We start from the raw sequence: 23,437 nt of genomic DNA on the forward strand, positions 1-23,437 counted from the left end.
AAGCCATCGGTATGATATTTGATTATCCGCCGGCTCTTGCTGGCTTGTTGTTCTTCAGACCGGTTGCAGATACCTGGACCTCATCCTGACTAGGAGGTAAACATTCTATACCACCATCATTGATTGGTTCTGCTGTATCCTCTTCGCCGCCAACGTCGGACACTAGCAGTTGGGTAAAATGTTCTTTCCATATCCTCAGCACACTTTCTGTATCAGTTACCAGCTTTCCTTCTTTGTCTCTGCAAAAGGGAGTGCCTTTACCAAAACCATCCCAATTCGCTCACACTCACGTCTTTCCATTTCCTTGTTTTTCTGCGGAATAGACGTTTCTCCTATCTCCTCTTCTCCCGATACTTCTCCTTAATCTGACGCGTTGCTACTGATTGCAGGGTTGCGTTGTATGCCGCATTCTTGGCTTCAGCAGCGTCTCGCCACTCTTGGTCGTACCATGGGTTTCATGAGGCAAGCTTCCGGTACCCAAGAAGAGATTTCGCGGCATTTTCCATGGAGTTGGCAATGAATTGCCATTGCGCCGCTACATTATCGGGAGTAGTAGTGCTTTCATCATCCAGTTGCGTCAGTCGAGTGGAGTATGCCGTTGACACCTGTTGTGTTTGCAACTTTCCGATGTCCAGCTTCCGTGCAGTGTCAGATCGTACGTTTCTCGTCACGCTAAGACGAGTGCGAACCTTTGCTGCAACAAGGTATAGATCCGAATCTATATTCGCCCCTCTGATCGATTATACATCTAAAGCGATGGTTGAACACTCTTCTCGTGATTTGATCGGGTGACATCAGTGGGGCCTTCGATATTGGAATCTGGTGCTGCTAAGTACCATGTTCTTTGCTGCGGCAAAGTCTATTAGCCTCAATCCTTTATCGGAAGTTTCTTCGTGTAGACTAAATTTTCCGACTGTTGAGCCAAAGATATTTTCCTTCCCAATTTTCGCATTAAAATCTTCCAGAACGGTTTTAATATCATGGGCAGTACAGCGGTCATATTCTCTTTCTAGGTGCCCATAGAAAAAATCTTTGGTCTGTTCGTCCTTGCCTTTCGTCGGTGCATGGGCACAAATAAGGCTGATGTTGAAGAATTTGGTCTTAAGCGGTTTGTGACTAGCCTCTCATCCACCGGAGTAAAGCGGGAGACAAGGTGTTTCAGTCTCTGACTTACCACAAATCCACAGCCAAATTTATACCTCGTGTTATGGCAGCTATTGTGCAGTTCGTCACCGTTTGGTGTTGTTGTGACGCCATTCCCGGTCCATCGCACTTCCTATAAGGCGGTAATATCAGCCTTGTTCTTCTCTAATACATCCCCCAGCGTGTATACTGCACCTTCTCTTTAAAGAGTGCGGACATTTCAGGTGCAGATTCGCAAATCATGGTCCTTAAAACGTTTGCAATGGTCGTCAACCAACCTTTTTACCCTTCTTCGATTTTTCAAAGTAATTTCTTCAAGTTTTCCGGGTACCCGAAGCCCCGGCCCATTGTTCTACAGGTGAACTCGTTGACATCCGATAGTGACACCGCTGGGTGGTTTGTGTCCACATTTGATGAAGGAAGACCAAAATAAGCCTGGATTTTGCCAAATCACAGCCAATCAGAGCCGTTGCTTAGTTTTCAGCATACCCAATCACCTACTGATTTTTTTACAGATTCAAATTTTTTTTTGCACAATTTTTTTGTTTTAAGTTTTTGTGCTTTATTCTAAAACTATAATTTTCCTTTTTTCTCCCATTGCAAATCGCAATTTCTATTCTTTTCACATCTACATTTCATTTCCATCTCGTTATGCAATGTACTACTATGGAGTGTAAGCACGAAACACATTATGATAATCTAGTTTGACTATTGTCTGTGTCAAAATGTGCTTCAAAGTGGAAATCGAATGGATACTGCCCTTTAATAGCTGAAAATAGACAATAGCGTATACAAAAATTGACATCCTAAATGTATGCTATAAATTTTTATTTATTTAATTCCGAAAATATGCTACACCAATTGTCCTTAAAAATCTCTACTTTGATGACATGGTGTAAAACTGTCTATTCCAAACTCTATAGTCCCTATACGTTTTCCCCACTCCTTCCCTTGTCCTTTAGGTATACAGAGAATGGTTTACATTTTCCTTGCTTTTCTTTCTCTATTGGTAGTTAAACTTTCATGTCACCTGCCTGACGCTAGCAATCTTTGGCAGTTGTGTTTTGAGATTTGTGTGCTTTGAATTTTAAATCAATTTTGTTTGGCAAACAATTTTAACTGAATTTTTTTCTTCTTCTTCTTGTTTTCTCCTTTACCCATTTTGCAGGTAAGTGTCAACGTCTTAGGACTTACATAAACAATTTTATTGCTTGTTTTACTACAACGTTATGGCATAACAACCCAACAAGCGTCCAAGACCACGACCATCACCATCACAATCAGCGGCAGTAGGACAGCCATGATATGCCATCCAAAGGACCTACAAAGGAACGTCAAAAGCTGCATTGAAGCAGAGTTGCTGGCGCAGAGGTTTTTCATTTTTGGTATTGTTTTTAAAGTACAATGAAATTTTTATTTAAGTCTAAGTAAAAATTTATTTTTCCTTTTGCATCTTGCCATCTGGAGGCCTTAACTCTTAGCTCCCTGGAGCTTACTGCAACATCAATTTTTGGGTATATTTGAGGGCTATACGACAACAGACCAATTCATTTTATATCTTAACGGCAGTTTACGTTGTCGTCTTGTTTTATGGCATATTTTTAGGACTTTTGGGCCTTGGTTTCTTGTCGAGAGTTTTATGTCCGTGTGCAAAAATCGTTGATTGATGTTTTTGATTGCAGATGTGCTTAGAATTTGTAATATGTACATCGTAAAAACCCCTTCAAATATGTGATCCTTCAAAAAGGAAACTTTCTCATGGATTTGGTCATGTAAGCCTAGCAGTTAAGGGAGTTACGACTTGCACATGGAATTGCTGAAAATTTCAAAGAAAAGTTTTGCAAACATTTATAAAACTCACCTTTTGAATGAATTTTTGAATTTTTACCTGGCATTTCTTACCCAAGTTGCCAGTTTAATTATTCCCATGTGGTGTAAAATTATTTTTATTGAACTCAACAGCCCACCTTAAGTGTAACAAAATTTATGGCATATTTTCAGGCTTACCTATGAGTTTTGTGGTTTTTTTCTTAAATTTATTGCTGGTTTTTATAACACTAGGAAATGTCCAAATATGGCCAGGTGGCAAGATGAGTTTATGGCAAAAGTGAAATATTTTGACAGCTATATCAAAATGGCTGAAAGGAAGAAGAAGCTGCTGTTGATGGCCTTCTTTTATGGGCGGTTACTTATATAATAAAAAAGTGGAAGGGTTAGGAGTTAAGAGTACAGAAAACGCTGGAAAAGTTCTCGATTTTCCATTATAAGTTACTTAGAGTTTTCTCTAATTTGTCAATAATTTAAGAACAACAAGTAAAAGCGTGCTAAATCCAGCCGGGCCAAAACTTATACCAAGTTCTTTGCCCGGTATCTCTTTATAGGCAAACAAAGAATAGTCTATAAAAATTGCCACACTATTGGCGATGTATTAGGTTATTGGCTGATTCGGATCAGACATGCATGTGAAGACCATAGTAAAATTGCGCCCTCTAGAGGCCCATAAGAATTGCGCCCTCTAGAGGCCCAAGAAGTATTATCAGAAGATTGGTTTATATGGGTTATGGACCGATTCAGACCGTACTTGACACGTAAGTTGGAGGTCATGGGATACTGCGTTATGGATAAGAATTGTGACCTTTAAAGGCTCAAGAAGTCAAGATTCGAGATCGGTTTAGATGGGAGCTATACCAGCTTATGGACCGATTTAGACCATATTTTGCTCGTATGTTGAAGGTCATAGGAAAAGTCGTTGTACAAAACTTCAACCGAATCGGATAAGAATCGCGCCCTCTAGAGACTCAAGGAGTTAAATCGGGAGATTAGTTTATATGGGAGCTACATCACGCTATGAAGCGATTTAGACCATACTAGGCATAGCTGTTGAAAGTCATAGCAAAACGCCTCATACAAAATCGGATAAGAATTGTGCCGTCTACACACTCCAGAAGTCAAGATTGGTTTTTATGGCTGCTATATAAGATTATGGAGCGAATCAGACCAAATTTGCCAAGTGTGTTGGGAGTCATTGGACAATCGGATAACCGTTATGAACTGATTAAGACTATACAAGGCGTAGTTGTTGGAAGTCATCACAGAAAACCTCATAGAAAATTTCAGCCAAATCCGATAAGAATTGCGTTGTTTCGAGGCTCAAGAAATCAAATTCCAAGATCGGTTTATATGACAGATTTATCAAAATATTTACCGATATGACCCATTTAAAATTCCAACTGATCTTCACTAACTGGAAATATTTGTGCAAAATGTCAAGCGCCTTGCTTTATTTCTTCGAAAGTTAGCGGTAGCGTTTCGACAGACGCACGGACAGACTGATGGACATGGCTTAATCAACTTAGAATGTCAAGACGGGCGATCTTAAATATATATAAACTGTATAGGGTCCCACATCAATATATTGGTGTGTTACAAACAGAATGACGAAATTAGTACACACCCATCCTATTGTGAAGAGTATAAAAAAATTATTTTCCATAAAAATTTTTTTAAATATTTTATTTGTATAATGCATATGATGAACTTTGAACACTCTCTGCTCTCTCTCCCCCTATTCTTTGTCTGGGTTGGCGTTGCTATTGAAAGGATTAATACCCCCCAATAGATGGCGCTGAAATTGTTGTTAGTGATGCTTGCTATAGATTCCCATTACATTGTCATTATTTTCTCTATTTTTGATTCCAATTGAATTCCCACTTTTGTCGGCCTATCTAGTTCACGGATAAGCATCTTTGCCAATGACACCGAAAGCTTGGCTTCGAATGTTGGCATAAATATCAGGAAAAAAATTTCAGCAGTGGTTATTCCTTTAATAATATTTGCGAAAGTTGTGCATAATAAAACCATCGACACGCCACTTGGACTCGACTTTAAAAGGAAGGCTCCTTATCGTTAAGCTTAAGCTTCAATCAAACTCGTTGCACTACGCTTTCGCTTTCAAAACTAGGAAAAAAATTTCATTTATTTAAAACTTGGATGCTGGTACACCACTGCCACGATCAGTCAATTATCCTCATTGAGAAAGTTTTAGACACAGGACGTCTTCCCAGATCCTTGAACCAAAACTAACTGTCATAGTCGTATTCTTCTCCCGACTACCATACTGTAGTAATCGGTCAATATGTCTGTTATGGGCGATTTCGAGGCTTGGGCGGCCCCGCAGTTACTCGGACTGAAAATTTACTATTGGATTGGATACTATTCTCCAAAAAAAAAAAAAAAACGTTTCATTTGAGTCCCATATTGGCATGATCAGTCAATATCTCCATTTGGGGGGTTGTTTGCGGTGAGTGTTTTGAAATTGAATATTTGTTTTGTGCTCTGCATCTATTTGAACTCCACATTGTTATAATCGGCTACTATGCCCTGTTTGGGGGGGCAGTTGGCAGTTTCGAGGTTTGGGCACCCCCTGGGTACTCGATATCCTCCACCGTTTGTAAAAATTGCAAATTTTGCCCATGAACTTTCCACTAGGGAACAGAGGCAAAATTCTCACATATCAATGAGTGCAGTCCAATTCAAGTTTAAGCTCAATGATAAGGGGCCTCCCTTTTATAGCCGAGTCCGAACGGCGTGCCGCAGTGCGACACCTCTTTGGAGAGAAGTTTTACATGGCATAGTACCTCACAAATGTTGCCAGCATTAGGAGGGGAAAACCACCGCTGAAAATTTGTTTTCTGGTGGTCTCGCCAGGATTCGAACCCAGCCGTTCAGCGTCATGGGCGGACATGCTAACCTTTGCGCTACGGTGGCCTCCAACCACCGTTTGTACCACATCAAAATATTGGTCCATGAAGTATTTATATTCTTGATCGCCATGACATTTAAAGTCTATCTATCTAAGACCGACGGTCTGTTTGCCCGTGGAAAGCACGCTCACTATCGAAGGAGTAAAGCAAGGCACCTAAAAATTTTGCACAATTATTTCCTATCAGTGTTGGTTAGTTGGGATTGTTAATGGGACATAACGGTGTATATTCACATATAACTCCTGTACAAACCGATCTCCCGATTATATTTCTTGAGGCTCCCCAGAGCACTATTCATATCCGATTTGGATTAAATTTTTACTGTGATGTTTACTTTGGCATTCAACGGATGTGCCAAGTATGGTCTACATTGACCTTCTCCATGGAGTTGGGTTTGAATTGTGGCAAAACATCAGTAAATTATTTTTAGTGGTGGTTATATCCTCCTAAAGCTGGCGACATTTGTGGGGTAATTTGCCATATAAAGACTTCTCTCAAAGAAGTGTCCTACTTTGCAGCACGCCATTCGTGCTCGACTAGAAACAGGAGGCCCCCAATCATTGAGCTTAAACTTGAATCGGACAGCACTCATTGCTACGTAAGAAGTTTGCCCCTGTTCTTTTCACAACGTAACATATCGCTGCATACACTGAAAAAATTTTTGTCCTCATTTTGAAGATACAAGCCAAAGATTAGCAAACATAATTTAAAGATTTTCAATTTTCCAACGTTTTAAGGAACATTTCCTTGGGTGAAAAATATTTTCCTTCATATCAAGGATTGGGCGTCTTGTATTGAACACAAAAATCTAGAATCAAGTACAAAATATCGTTGAAAATAAGGAAATAGACTTTGGGATAAAACAACAGTGAATCGTAGTTAAAGACGCATAATAGCCTAACAAATAGGAACATCTTGAAATTTTTTAGGATAAGATGCTTTGATGTTTACAAAAACATTTTTTCAAAAGTAAAATAAGAATCAATCAACGTTCGAAACTTGAAACGGATGGTCGTATTCGTTAGTTAATAGAACATTCAATTTTAAGTTAGCATCTTTATTTAAGAGTTTGGGTCTTTGGCTCGTTTTCACTGCCAAAATCCTACCAATAAGAAAAAATCTTAAATTTTGGACAAACTTTTTTTTTCAGTGTAACGTAATGCAGTATATTTTTAGACAAATATAGTCCATTGCAATACCACAGCAGCGCCAGAGCCTCTCGTTAAAATCGAACCCACGACCATCACACTGGTTAGAGAAGTACATTACTAACTCGGTAACCGGGGCGACCACGTTACGTATTGTAACGTATCACTACAACTTGTAACGTAACGCAATTGTCTTACAGATATACTACAAACAAATTTAGTCCATTGCAATACCATAGCAGCGACAGATCAGACCTCTGGTGGGAATCGAACTCATGAACACCACACTGTTAATCGAAGCACGTTACCCATTCGGTAACCGGGGCGACCACGTTACGTATTGTAACGTATCACTACAACTTGTAACGTATCAACAATATACTACAAACATTGCTTTCCCACGAAGCTAAAGTGAAATAATGGAATGGAATGGTGTAACAACATGCATAACAATCAAACTTTACACAGCGTAGTCTAACCAAAACTTCAGATAGCACTTTCAAACTTGATAAATAGCGGATGGCTTTATTCGTTTGAAAGATGGCAAGCTTTCGATACACCGACGGAGAGACAGTTAAATGAACTTTAAATGTCATGTTGATTAAGAATATACCCACTTTTTATTGATCCATATCACGAAGTTTGTAGCACCACTTACCCTTATCTGATAAAACATTTGAAAACTGTGAATTTTCATTTTGGTGCATTGGCTAATTCTGGGAGTAGTTCATATGTGAATAATACATTTCCTCTCCTAATTGTTTTGTTGAAGTATTTTTTATATGCCTAAATCTCCTAATCAAAAATTAAATTTTCAGATTTTAGGCCAATCCCAGTCATTTTCTCTACAAATGTTGGCAAAAATGATGATTAAATTAAATTTTTAAACTTAACACACGAGGAAGTCAGTTTCATTTTCTTTTTCAAAATCTACTTCCACTCCCACTCTTAAAAAACAAATGCCCTATAACTGTTGGTAAACAACGAGGCAAAGCGACAGCACTTTGAGCTAGAACATTTTCTATTTGCCAAGGATACCAAATACAATCTTAAAACTTAAAAAATCTCTTCCTCATCTAGGCAAAAGACAAAAGTTTCTGTGCTGGCAAACTACTGCTGAAGTTGCTTTTTTCAAAGAACGCCCGAAGGACGGAAGAAAACCTAAAACACAATTTTAATGGTTAGCTAGCTTACCTAAGCCAAGGAGCAGTTAGTCTCACTTGACGACCCTCAGAGGTTGTTTCATTAGTAGCAAATTTCATTTTAACAAACTTTCTAAGGGCAGCGAATTTTTAGTGTACCATCACTCTGGTCGTCAGTCAGTCAGTCAGTCAGCAGTTGTAGTGGAAGTTGGACTATGGTCCGTCTACATGCCATCATCATCTTATGCCGGTTTTGGCTAAAACACATCATATCTGGTGGATTCTTTGTATGTTTGTGGGTTTTTTGTGGCGCTGTTATTCGTTTAGCAGAAATTTGCGCTATATTTGTCCGCAGTTATAATCGCTTTAAGTTGAAGCATCTTTACATCCTTAGTCCTTTACCTACACAGAGTTCCTTTTGTTAATTACAAAGTTCCCTTATTTTCTTAGGGTTTGCATTTAGTAAGAGATGTGGGTGGCAAACTAAACGATAACCAAGCATCCTTGAGAGGACGTTGATTTGGTGGGAAGCCAGTTTTTTTTTTGCCATGCTTTGCTCTTTGTTGTGGCCCTGATAAGCTTCAGCTAAGAAAAAACCCGTCTCAAACTCGCCCTCAAAGTAAAAGCCACAAAACGCCGAAATTGTCTAAAGAACAACTCAACTGAAGGAGAGAAAAGAAAACTAAAGATGACGCCTTTGAAAGTTTAGCGAGGTTTGTTTCATTCTTTTCTAAATTTTCCTTGGCGTGGTCTCGTTAAGAATATGGCTACAGGAAAATTACCAAGTCTTTGCATTTTTTTTTCGTCCATTCTTTTACTATTTTGCCACAGGACGGACGGACATGCTTGTAGTCGATGCACTTAAAGTTGCCGCCATATATCTTTCCCTCTCTTTCTGGGCATCGTATCCCACAGCCCGCTGAGCCCATGGACTTCACGTTGCTTTAATACTTGCTGCCTTGTTGTTGTTGTGTGGTGCAAAAAGTTGAATTACTTTTTGACTTTGCAGCCCAGCAAAGGGTTGCAACTTTGCTCGTTAAATATTTTGCAACACTTCAGCTGACCGACCTGACTGGCTTATACCAAAAATTTTTCTTTCACTCTTCTCTCTCTCTTGCTCGCAGACAGATGCTCAACATAAGCAACAGCAAATTCTAATTGATTTTATTAAGTATAATTTTGGAAAATACTTTTGGCATCTTGAACTCATGGCAATTTTCGAGTGGCGTTAAATTTAATAGGAATTTTTGTAATAGAGAGGACCATAAGTGGCAGAAGATAGTTGCTGGTCTAGAAAAAAAAACGGAAATTCTATGAATGGAAACATGGAGAGATTGTTTTTGAGAGATTCCTTTTATTAGATGACTAAAAGTGAAGCGAATTGTGCTTTTGGGTACAAATTATTTCTCAAAAGGACAGGGTTAAGTCTTAAGAGTGACACGAAAGAGGAAGTAAGTTAAAAAGTGCCTTCAGTTCCAACGGGTCATATCCTCAATACCTTCAGTATGATTTCTATTATCTTATGCAAAATTTCAACCGGATAATAATTGCGCCCTCTAGAGGCTAAAAATGTCACGATCCAAGATTGGCTTATATGGCAGCTATAATGGATGGTAGAAAAATTGATTGAATCAATTAATTTTTTAATTGAAAATGACAAAAATTTCTTTACGATCGTTGTTGTAGTAGCAGTGTGGTGGGTTCTATCTTTCGTCTGCTTGATTTTGTTGAGTGTACGAGTATTACGTTCGATCTTTTTCGCGGTATATTCCTATGTTCATTATTATCGACCTGATGTCCTTGCTTTATGTGAAACCCAGTTGGGTGAGGATTCAGATCCACAGGATTTTCAGGGTATCACACTCTCTATTTCTTTTCATCCCCCACAGAGGCCTTGTGCTATATGTACGTAATGATATAGTGTTCCATAGGCAGCAACATTTGGGCTCACAAGATACGGTATTTAATTCCATTTGTGTTAAATTTAGGATTGGAACACACGAACTTTTCTTCCAAACTCGAAAAGGGAGCTTCCCTTAAGCGTCTTTAACTCCCTTTCCTACTTAATTACTACAATCTAAGAGGATTTTCCGTACAGTGAAATCTTGTTGCTGGCGATTTCAATATCCACAACTCCTTTATGCTTCCCCATTCGGGACATGGGAGTCCGCAGGATCAATAGGTCGAGCTATTCGCCCCGCAGTATGGTCTGATGCAACTAGTGAATGAACCGACACACATTTCATGTGTCGAAGGGCACCAACATAACACTCTTAACCTATTCTCAACTTCGCACCCTGAGAAGTATGAAGTTAATGTCCTTGCGCCTCTTGGTAATTCCGATCACTGCACCATTTCAGCGTCCTTTTCGTACTCTGCTCTTCGGGCCGCCTCTTCCCCAGCCCCGAAGCGGTCAATTTTTGGGCGGTGGATATCTATCCACAAGATAGTGATTTGGATGGTCTCTGCGATAAGAAAGGTATTGCTTAGTGTCTACGCACTTGTAAGATCTTTGTCTCCTGATGGAGATGGTCCACATGAGAACTGTGGAAACAGCCCATCACAGTTCGGAGGGCGGCATTCTAACAGATCTGAATATTATTCCAGTGCGTGTCACAAAGCTGACGAGACCACATTGGCGCTGCATAACTTACCACAGACCGACCAATTGCTTTGTACGTGGTCAATAAGGTTTCTTTGCCTGCACCCCAAGTGCTGCAGGCAAGTAACTTTAAGACCTTGTTTCTACTTTTAACTTTATCGCAAATTACTGTGGCATGTGGGCAGAATGTGTAAGAGCTGTCAAATGTATCGCCCAGTATTTTGGGACACTTGATGTTCAGAATCATTTCTCCATCGACCATCACAGTCAGCTCGGCATTCACCTCACGCGTATTTGTAGTGAACAATGTCGCTGAAGATTTGGTGGCAAATATCTGTAGATTTCTTGCAGCGAAAGATGAGGCAAGCTCGTTAAGGTAGACGTTTAACCTATCGCTGATGTCAACAATGGGTGGGAGGCCTGATGCCATTACTGTACAATCGTCCGCATATGATGCGGTCTGGAGGGAGTGGAATAGAGGATGTTAGATGTCATCAATAGGTGGAGCGCCTGATGTCATGATCGTACAATTGTCCGCATTTGATACGATCTCTATGCCGGGTGGAGAAGGTGGAATGGAGGATATGTAGAGGTAAAACAGTGCCGGAGATGTCACCCCGCCTTGGGCAACTCTCTGTTTCACTCTACAGTACTTCGATTTCTTTTCCCTAAATGCCACAAATAATTGGCGACCACACAGATAGTTCGCGACTCAGCGTTTCAGGCCGGGCTGGAGGGACATGTTGGCAATGTCCTCAAATAGTTTGGCATGACTGACCATGTCGAATGCCTTCGATAGGTCCAATCCCACGAGGACCGTCCTATCACATGGCTTGGGCTGATTGAAACTACCACAAATGTATGCGGTAATGGCATGCAAATCAGTTGTGCTATGCAGTCTTCGGAATCCATGTTGATTCTCGGCGAATGGAAATTCTCTTACGTGGTTAGTGAGGAGGAGCCTCAAGTGTCTTTGCTCCTAGTGAGAGAAGGGAGATCGGTCTGTACGACTTCCCCAAACTCGGGTCCTTTCCACGCTGCAGTAGCGGGTTGACTTCTGTCCATTTTCCAGACATCGGGAACTATAAGAGTGTTCAAAGACTGGTTGAGGACAGTGGTAAGGTACTTAACTCCACATAAATCCAGATTCTTTAACATTAGCGTAGAGATTTCGTCGGGGCCCAATACCTTGGATGATTTGGCGCCATGGACGACATTCGTAACTTCGCCTATGGTAAATTTCGATGGCTCTCCAACGGCTCGGAGACCGCGCATACAGCGTATGGTTCTCCTCGTTGCCCTGTCCCTTTCGGTATGCACAATAAATTGACGGTTGAACAACCTGGCGCATCTCTTCGGATCAGTCATGGCTACGTCATCCGTCTACCGGAGTTCGAGAGTGACTTAACAGTAGACTACTGCTTGCCTTATCCGGTGCCTAGGTAACATTGATCCAAGTGTTCCAGACACAAATTCCGCTTATGTGCGTTTATTTCCAGATTCAGCTCACTGATTCTGGGGTTAGTGGGATCTTTACAACGAATTCCATCACGCTCGTCTGCGAGTACCACTGCGTGCGCCGAGAATTTAGGGCGGCACTTGGGGCATTCGACCGGCTGGTATAAAGCTAACGGCTGCTGCGTCAACTAGAACATCCGAGGGGCGTGTCAGTTATCTGAAGCGGCGATTGGTATACTCTCTGAAGCCAGCCCAATCGTCCTTCTTCTGATTGATAAACGTCTGGCGCTCAGAGGTTATGAAGTCGGGTAGTCGATCGATGGTGAAAATTATGTGGAGGTGGTCTGATTTCAAAGAGATACGTCACTCAGGAGAACAAAGGATGCAATGGAAATGACTGGCCTGCTGCTGCATCTCCTCGTAATCCTAGTGGAGGTACGCTCATTCACCTTGCAAAACGTGGAGCCTACAATCTGCTCTCCCAAAGCTATGCCTCGCTGGTCGTTACCTAGGATAGAATGCCATGAAATGTGATGCGCATTAAAGTCCCCCAGAACCAGACGATTACGGCCAGATAGAACCCCACTTATGTCGGGCTTGTAAGTCCGACGACAAGGACGCAGAAGGCGACGACGACAACGCTTGTGACCTACTGCTTTCTATGTTTGCACAGAACCTTGCAACATATTCAGTATGACTATACTCACGTAGTGATGTAAGGCTAGAGCAAGATCGGAAATGCACCCACTCTATGCACCGGTTACACTTCACAGACATCGACCGATGATGGAGACGGCTCTGGCAAACCGAACAGATCCAGGTCCGGAGTTCTTTTTAATCCCGGCACGGACCAGAAGGCGGTGCGGAAAAAGCACTCTGGGATGTGCCTCTCTCATTACGAAAAACTTTTGACTTTGAACTTTGAACTTTTGACAAAAGTTCAGATTCAATTGAATTGAAATAATGGAATCAATTAATTTCTTGCTTCAAAGTTGCCTAAATGTCAACTACGATCGTAATTGAAAAAAATCCTGATTCAATCAAAAAATTATTGATTCAATAAAGTTTTTAATTGAATACTTTTTTATTTTCAATTAAATGTTTAATTGTTCGTGGTATTCAGTTCTAATACCTTCTAATAATGGCTAGGTATCAAATAGTTGCCAACTCTTTTTGAAGCAAAAAGTCATCTTAACCCCCTCAACGAGTGTAATATTTTATTTTTTTTACTTAGATGTTTTATTTTCAAAAATTCAAATATCTTATTAAATCCTGGTCGTTTCGGCAGCCTTAAAATAACGAAAAACATTGAAACAAAATGAAATTCTTTTCATTTTATTAAAAAAAAAAATTAAAAATGTTTTATTTTGAGGAACAGACGCCAACTTCTCACATATGGATGAGTGGTGTCCGATTCATAGCCGAGTGCGGACGGGGTGCCACAGTGCGAAACTTCTTTGACGAGAAGTTTTTGCTTAGCTGCCTCACCATTCTTTCAAATAGCATAGTTCCTCAAAAATGTCGCCAGCTTTAGGAGGGGATAACCACATCTGAAAATTTTATTATAAATGTATTAAATTTTTTATTTGAGAGTTTAATAAACCATTTTCTCTCTCTGCGAATACCCAGCAAAACCACAAAATTGCATTTGTCTAACTATAAGCTATGAGCATTTATTGAATTAGAAGGAAACCGCAATTATTTCCAATGGCAAACATGAGTAAATATTTTAAACTCTCACTCTCACATTCATTCAATGGCAGTTTCAAAGAAATTTAAAAAATTTTATTATTTGTTTCACAAACCACAAATAAATTGATGGCGTAAGAGGGCCAAGCATAGGGGTGTCAGGGCAAAGAAGTATTAAAACTAGTAGACCAAAAGAATTTTGTCGCTAAGGCATCAACATAAAATGAATGGATTTGTAAATGCTTACTTAAAGTTCAATACCAAACAAAAATGTCTCTTTGGAAATTTAGAATTTCCTCATTTAAGCTCTGCTGCAAATAAATATTTGTGGCACAACTATGCTTTTGGAAATTGTTGCATATGAAATACCTGGGACGAAACTTTATGTGTTTGAGGACTCTTATTAAGACTGCAGAAATGCATGACTATACGACATTGCAACATCTGTGGTTGCAAATAAAATTGCTAATGAAATGGTAGTGGCCAAGTTGTACTTTAATGCTAAGAATATACGAGGTGAAGCAACTAAAGTTTCATGCCATAGAATAGGGAAAAATTTTTCCATAGAATACAATCACAAAAAAATGGGAGATACCAGCGAACAAGAACAACAATATCATCAACGTAGAGCCCCATAAAATATACAAATGCTTCAACATCATACTACTATCTTTTGTCCGTCCTTCTGTCTATGGCTTCGAATATGCGTGCAACGCTTCTATTTTTGGGTCGCTTGAGATATTTTATTGCTTTCCAAAGACTTTTCTCGTTGTTGTTGTGGTTTGTGTTCTGGTTACTTAAAACGTTTTTTTATATTTCGATTTTTGAATTCTCTAAGCTTTTGCTTGAGGTAGTTTTAACAACGATTAAAATTTGCTTAATCGTTTGGGTTGCCAGTTCCATGCCAGATTCTGCGAAGCCTTCTTTTGGAAGAAGTCTTCTCTTCTTGTGGAATTGGAATATTAGCTGGTTCGTGGATTAGTTGCGTGAACTTTTCAATTACATTATCCGATTGATTTCCATATTTAATTGGAGTGTACCCTCAGTGTGGACTCCTTAAAGTGGGTATAAATTTCGTCCTCTACTCCCAAATTCATTTTATTTGAGCCCCATATTGCCATGATCGGTGAATATATTGGGTTGCCCAAAAAGTAATTGCCGATTTTTCATATAGTCGGCGTTGACAAATTTTTTCACAGCTTGTGACTCTGTAATTGCATTCTTTCTTCTGTCAGTTATCAGCTGTTACTTTTAGCTTGCTTTAGAAAAAAAGTGTAAAAAAAGTATATTTGATTAAAGTTCATTCAAAGTTTTATTGAAAATGCATTTACTTTCTTTTAAAAAATCCGCAATTACTTTTTGGGCAACCCAAAATATGTCCGATTTAGGGATGTTTTCGGGAGTGAGATATCAGCTTCATGATATTTGATCCCCATATTGCCATTGGCCTCAAAATTGGATATTAAATTCGTTTTCTCATCTCAACTACCTTTCATCTAAACCCCTTATTGCAATAGTCAGCATATATGTCCGGTTTTGAGTATGGTCCCTAAAACCTATCAATATCGAGCTCCACTCTCTTTAAGACCCCAATTGTCATGGTGAGCAAATACGTCCTGTTTGGGGGTTGTTATGAGGGTGCGACGTCTGCTAGACATTTGGTCCCGAATGTTGATTTCAGATTCGTGGTCTACTCTCAAATACCTTTCATTTGGGCCCCATATTTCCATAGTCAGCAACATGTCCGGTTTGGGGGATGTTTTAGGAATGGGGCGGCCACTCAGTGACTTGGCCCTGAAAATATATATCAGATTCGTGTTCTATTCTTAAATACCCCTTATTTGAGTCCATATTGCAATGGTCAGCAAACACGTCCTATTTGGGTCGTGGTATGGGGGTGGAGTGGCCTCATAGACACTTTATCCCGAATATTGATATCAGATTCATGTTTTACTCCCAAAGGCCTTTCATTTGAGTCTCATATTGCTACGGTCTTAAATTTTTACTATTTGGGGGTGTGTTTTTGGGGAGGGGCGGCCCCCACATTTGGATTTCAGATTTGTATTCTACTTTAAAATACCTTTTATTTGATCCCAACATCAGTAAATGAGTCTTGTTTGGGCGGTGTTGTGGCGAAGGGGTGGACCCCCAGAAACTTGATCCCATATTTGGATATCAGCTTCGTATTCTACTCGCAACTATCTTTCCTTTGAGTCCCACTTTGCCATGGTCGGTAAATGAGTCCGATTTAGGGGTGTTTTGGTGGTTGGGGTGGTTCCCCAAACACTTGGTCCGACAATTAGATGTCAGATATGTTTTCTAATCTCAAAATACCTTTTATTTGAGTCCCATATTGTCTTGTTTGGTCTATATATTTGTTAGGTTTTGGGAGTGGGGCAGTCCCCTAGGTACTCCATCCGAAATTTGGATATCCAATTTTTGTTTTTAGGTCACTATAAGAGAGCACACAAAATTTCGCTTAAATCGCACCACCTATCACCGAGATCTGGCGTTTCTGAAAACTAGGGGAGGGTCCGTCCCCTTATTTTATTCACAAAATATTATTTTTTCTCTTTTGTACTCTATTTAACTTTGCTCTAAAGTTGCCTCAAGACAAGCAAGTAAGAGCATGCTAAGTACGGCCGGGCTGAATCTGATGTACCCTCCACCATGGATCGCATTTGTCGAGTTCTTGTGCGGTATCTCTTTTCAGGCCAACAAAGAATAATGAATAAGAACTGTTATGCTATTCGAGCTATATCAAGTTGTAGTCCGATTGGGACCATATATGAATTGGATGCCGAAAATTGTAGAAGTCATTGAGTAATATTTCAGTCCATTCGGATAAAAATTGCGCCTTGTAGGGGCTCAAGAAGCAAAATCGGGAGATCGGTTTATGTGGGAGCTGCATCAAGCTATAGATCGATTCAGACCATATTGGACGCGTATTTTGAAGGTCATGGGAGAAGCCGGGGCACAGAATTTTCGCCAAATCGGATGAGAATTGCGCCCTCTAGAGGCTCAAGAAGTCAAGATACCAGATCGGTTTATATGGCAGCTATATCAGGTTATGCACTGATTTGCGTCATACTACTCACAGTTGTTGAAAGTCATAACAAAATATCTGTTGCAAAATTTTAGCCAAATCGGATACGAATTACGCCCTCTAGCGGCTCAAGAAGTCAAGATTTAAGATCGGTCATGGGAGAAGCCGTGGTACAAAATTGCTGCCAAATCGGATGAGAATAGCGCCCTCTAGAGGCTCAAAAAGTCTAGACCCAAGATTTATATGACAGCTATATCAGGTTCTATACCGATTTACGCCATACTAAACACAGTTATTGGAACAACAAAACACCTCATGCAAAATTTCAACCAAATTGGAAGAGTATTGCGCCCTCTAGGGGCTCATGAATCAAGACAAATATCGGCTAATATGGCTGATATATCAGGTTCTATACCGATTTACGCTATACTTATCGCAGTTATTGGAATAACAAAACACCTCATGCAAAATTTCAGCCAAATCGGAAGAGTATTGGGCCCTCTAGGGGCTCATGAATCAAGACAAATATCGGTTTATATGGCAGCTATATCGGGCTCCATACCGATTTACGCCATACTTAGCGCAGTTGTTGGAAGTAATACCAAAATACCACATGCAAAATTTCATTCAAATCGGATGAGAATTGCGCCCTCTAGAGGCTCAAGAAGTCAAGATCCCAGATCGGTTTATATTGCAATTTTATCAGGTTATGCATCAATTTGAGCCATACTTATCACATTTGTTGAAAGTCATAACCAAACACCACTTGGATACGAATTGCGCCCTCTAGAGGGTCAAGAAGTCAAGATCCAAAATCGGTTTATATGGCAGCTATACCAGGTTGTAGACCGATTTCGGCTATACTTAGCACATTTGTTTGAAGTGATACCAAAACATCTCTTGCAAAATTTCAGCCAAATCGGATACGAATTGCGCCCTCTAGAGGCTCAAGAAGTCAAGACCCAAGATCGGTTTATATGGGAGCTATATCAGGTTATGAACCGATTCGGCCCATTTACAATCCCAACCGACCTACACTTATAAAAGGTATTTGTGTAAAATTTTAACCACCTAGCATTACTTCTTCGAAAGTTAGCGTGCTTTCGACAAACAGACGGACGGACATGGTTAGTTCATATAGTGTATGGGGTCTTAGACGCATATTTCGAGGTGTTACATACAAAATGACGAAATTAGTATACCCCCATCTTATGGTGGAGAGTATAAAAACAAACTGCAGTTTATGGTTGAGAATTTATAGAATTTGCAAAACCCAGTCATTCACAAATAATTAACTTATTTTGGTTACACTTTATTTGCCCACTAGTAAATGTGTTAACTTGTTCCTATTTGTTTTCCTAACAACTGAATATCGTGCATATATATCCAGGTGTCAATTTAAATTAAATGTTCTGCCTATTTTTAGGCTTCGTTGCCTTTTTCTATTTGCCTATTTGCACAACAACACCGAGGATATACGACACCATCTGTCTGTCATGTCGCCCTTGTTCCGGCCAAAGCAACATTACCAATTTTGTTATTAAATTCTAGCCTACGCTTTATTTCGCACTCAACCTAAAGGCAATGGCATAATTTATGACCTAAAATAGAAAGGACTTTTCGACTGCCAGCGCGAAAGAGAACGAGAGAGAGAGAGAGGGTGTGTGCATATATGTTTGTTTTTTTTGTGGGAAATTGGAAACGAAAATCCATTCCGTTTTTTGGGGCAAGCTAAAGAAACATTTATTTGTTATTATTCTTTTATGGTCTTTTGGCTATAATCACAAATAGAACAAATAAACATGAGGCGGAAAAAATGTGATTTTCTTTCGTTTTTTGCCACAGATTCTTTCTATTACCAATGCTTTTGTTTGAGGCATGTGAATTGTTTGGTGAATAATAATGGGTCATGTAACAGTTTTTTATGTTTTTTTTATTCAGTTTCTGAAATTGATATTTCTTTGGTGGGGGGTAGTCGAAAATGGATAAAAGAAAATAAGTTTTTCTTTTGTTACACATTGGCAATTAGAGGTTAGAAACTGCTAAAAAGGAGTTGTCGTTTGGTTAGAATCTCTACATTTTCATCACTTAATTGGAAAATAGGTTATCAAAAAAATTATTTAGAAAAAACAAACTATCATTGCCATTGAAACTAGTAAGAGAGCTTAAAGTTCGGCCGGGCCGAATATTTACTAATTTCCCCCATGGACTGCAATATAAGGAAGTTTTATGAAACTATAGCTCAATTTCGACCATACTTGGTTGTGGGAAATCATAGGTGAAGTTAGGTTGTATGGCATCGGTCTAGCAACTTCGGTTACAAGCCGCTTTATTCACATTCCTTAGGTCGATTGTGTTCGCCACAGAAGAAGGAAGAAGAAATGGAGAAACTCAGATAGAGATACAAACTACCGTGGTGCAATACATCAAAAGCGACAGAAAAATTAAACCAGCGCACAAGACAACAGGGCGGACCGGGTAGTAATTCTCACCGGTGAGGCGGTCCAGTTTCCCCACTCAGACCTCTACAGAATGACAAGAGGATTAAGTGCCTGAAGGGATCCAAGCTCGGAAAGATTTGTTCGCCCATTATTCTGTGTCTTCTCCCCGCAATTTCTGGACAGTGACACAACGCAACGTCAGAGACCTGCCGTTGCAGCGACAAGTCAAGACCAGTGTTGCCACTAAAGAAAATTATTTCCTACCAAAATTTAAGAAAAATCCCACCAAAACCTACCAAATGTTCTAAAAGGCAAAACTTTCGGGAGTTTTGGCCACTTTGCCATTTCATATTATTTCATTTTTCAACGCTACAAAGTACTGGATCGTCCTTATTCATAAATGATGGAGACATGTCCGTCAGTCTGTTTGTTGGAATCACTCTGTAAACTTACATTCAAAGATAGCCTATATCTTGATATAGCACCCTTTATACTAATCTCCCGATAAAAAATCTTGGGTTCATAAATTCATATTTGTGCCGCAATTTCAATAAACAGACGTGCCCAGTTTGGATGATACGATCTTCCTTTTTTAAATGTCCCAGGTGTTTTTGTCTTTGAAACACTATATCATTACGTATATATCCAAATGGTATATATATCCAAATGATATATCGAAAAAATTCGTCCATCTAACATTGACTATATATCTAAGAAGGAGTTCACCATAAACTATCTCAAGCATGTATTTGGAATTTTAAAAATATTTTTTCTATATTCTTATTTTTACCACAATTATTTTTGTTTTAAAATATAAAATATTTTCTTACCCATTAGGTTACTTCAGTTTCTTTCTCATAACCCTTTGTGTAAATGAAAATTATTCTAGGGCTGATAATAAATCGCTAAAGATTTATCTGTGACATTTCTATGGTTTTCCATTATCTGTATGCTACATTTATTTACAATTGTTTTCACTACCTTCATTATCCATTCTCCATCTACATTCAACAACCCATCGCCATCCTACCATCCTTTCTCCTAGCCATATGTAGTGCGATGTGATATTCTTCATCTTGTGGTTGCTTACACTCTTATAACGCTTTTTCCGCCGACGACAGTCTGGCGGGTTTCCAACTCCTCACACTTTGTTTTTTTTTTTGTTAGATTAACAACCGACTTTGTCTTTGACATTTGGATATATTTTCCAGCTTTAGTATTTTAATCACCATTAATATATCTGCAGGTACTTAGTTTTGCGGTTTAATAATCGTTGTCGGGTTGGTTGGTTGGCTAGTTGGCTTAGTTTTCTCCACTACCATCATGTATTTGAAGTATCTGTATCCGTTAGAGCACTTTAACACGTGCCAAGTTATTGATTATTTCCAGCTTTTCTCTTGGGTGTGTGTGATTGTATTTTCTTCTGCCTTGGCTATACCTTTCATTAAACAATTAATTTCGATTTCATTGATTTTGCTGATAAAAAAAAGAATAACTATTAAATTAAGGTCACCCACTGGTAGACATTGCAGGAAAAAAATATTGTTTATAAAAAAAAAAATACTTTTACTTGCTATTTATAACAATAGGGCTGTTAAGCCTGCAAGTATGCCTTGAAATTTGTCTTTACATTTATATCCCTTTTTTTATACTGTGGAATTATTGTTGGAGATAAACCCCCTATTTTGTGCTTAGTCTTATTGTGAATGACAATTTTGTTGCTTTTGGTTTTGGTTATAGCAACATTTGGGTTAGTGAATATTGGGGTAAATGTTTCTGCTATGGTTTTTGTCTTTGCTAAGAAAGCCTTATGGCTTTGTCCATAAAGCTTTTTTTCTGAAAGCCTTATTACAGTTAAAGCCACATACTAATGCAGTGAGTTATAGCACACATGCAATAAAAAACCATTGTCGCATTTTTGGTTTATTTTTTTGAGCTTTAGGCATTTGGCAATGACTCAGCATAGTCCCCATTTGATACAACTTTAATTTATGGCATGAACTAACTAAGGACACAAACCCATCTAATTACGAGATACTTTGAATATTTTACGGTACTTATTTATAGCATACCTAAGCTTTGAACATGCTTTCTATTAGTTCAGATTGGTTAGGATTGTAAATTGACCACGACTGCCATATAATTCGATCTTGACGTCTTTAGCCTCTAGAGGGCGCATTTCTTATCCAATTTTTCTGAAATTTCGCATGAAGTGTTTTGCATTGACTTACTTGACAACTGTGCCAATTATGAACTAAATCGGTTCATAACCTGATATAGCTCCCATATGAACACATTTCCCGATGTTATTTCTCGAGCCTCTAGAGGGCGCATTTCTCATCCGCTTTAGCTAAAATTTTGCATGAAGTATTTTGTTTTCACTTTAAAAAAGCTATGCCATGTATGGTCAAAACCGTTCTCGGTTCTTGGCTTCTTAAGCCTCTAGAGAGTGCAATTCTTATCCGATATGGCTGAAATCCGGATCAACGACTCGTTTTATAACCTTAAACGTTGGTGTTCAATATGGTCTGATTCGGTCCATAACCTGATATAGCTCCCATAAAAAACCATGGAACCTATTGTTGACACCATGATAAAGAGAACATCCAGCGAACTGCTCAGACACAAACAGCATGGCTGTGTCAGGGAAAGGTCGGTGGAGACTGCCCTGCACGAAGATGTGCATAAAATGAAAAATCTTTCGAATCATACACCCTGGCGGTATGCATTGACATCGGGAGGGCTTTTTACAATGTGCGGACAGAGACACTGATCCAATCCTTAGACCAGTATCGGGTGGACCCGCTCCTTAGAGACTGGATAAACTATATGCTAAGGAACAGATGAATAAATTGTGTGTCCCATGACATAAATATAAGGGAGAAAGTGGTGCAGGTTACGCCACAGGGGTGCATTTTATCGCCACTACTTTGGGTGACCACCATAAGTAACCTATTACAGATGCTGACTGAGGAGAGATTTGCAACCGTCTGCTATGCAGACGATGTTATAATACTTCTTAGGGTTAAGGATCCAACCCAGTTATGCAGAAGGGCTGAAAGGGTCTTACATATGGCATACGACTGGGCTAGACCCAGGGTCTCAATGTTCACCCTGAGAAAACTGAAATCTGCCTGTTTACGGGGAAGACTAAGTTGGGCCACGTTTCCTCAATAGAATAATTTCCATATCTGTCAAGGTTAAATTCGTAGGTGTGATCTTGGACAAGAAACTGGATTGAAGGCGTAGGCTCGAAATGGGGCCTGAGTCCGGGGATAGTCCACTGGCTCTTCAGGAGCATGGTTAGACCAATACTTACTTGCGCCTCAGTAGTTTGATGGACTGCTATGGAGAAAAAGGTCAACATAAGGACCATACAACAGGTTCAGAGAACATATTGTCTAGGGATAGGCGGAGACCACGTCCACTAGGGCACTGGAGACTATTCTAGATATCCGGCCCATAAACATACAGATTTTATGTGAGGAAACCACCGCGGCTATGAGACTTAAGGCGATGGGAGAATGGATTGAGGATAGGAGAAGCTCATACGAGTATTATCGCAGTATAATCGAGGCGACGATAGAAAACCTGAAAGGAATGGAAGAGGTTTTCGATCGGATACTTGAGACTGAGTGTCACTGTTGCCAGCGGCACAGTTTTGGATTGACGGAACCCTAGTATTGCCGTCTGGAAGATCATGTTACATGGATTGATCAAAGCTAGCGGACAGAGTGGTCCTGAGGGACTGAGATCTGTGTTAGACTGCCTGACCATAATACGGTCCAGCAGACGAAGATCTGGGCGATCACGCAACACATGAGGTGGTGTGGTGTTAATGCGAGGACGTCGAGTATGAACATCTTTACGGACAGTAAACAGGCCATAAGGGCAATAACAACCGGGACGGTAAGATCACGAACAGTCTTGAAATGTAAGAAGGAGATTAACGCCTTCTTGAGGATGGCACGTTTCGCATCGTTTGGCTGCCGGGCCATAGCTGAG

The sequence above is a fragment of the Stomoxys calcitrans genome, chromosome 4 (genome assembly GCF_963082655.1).
Source record: "Stomoxys calcitrans chromosome 4, idStoCalc2.1, whole genome shotgun sequence".
NCBI lineage: Eukaryota > Metazoa > Arthropoda > Insecta > Diptera > Muscidae > Stomoxys > Stomoxys calcitrans.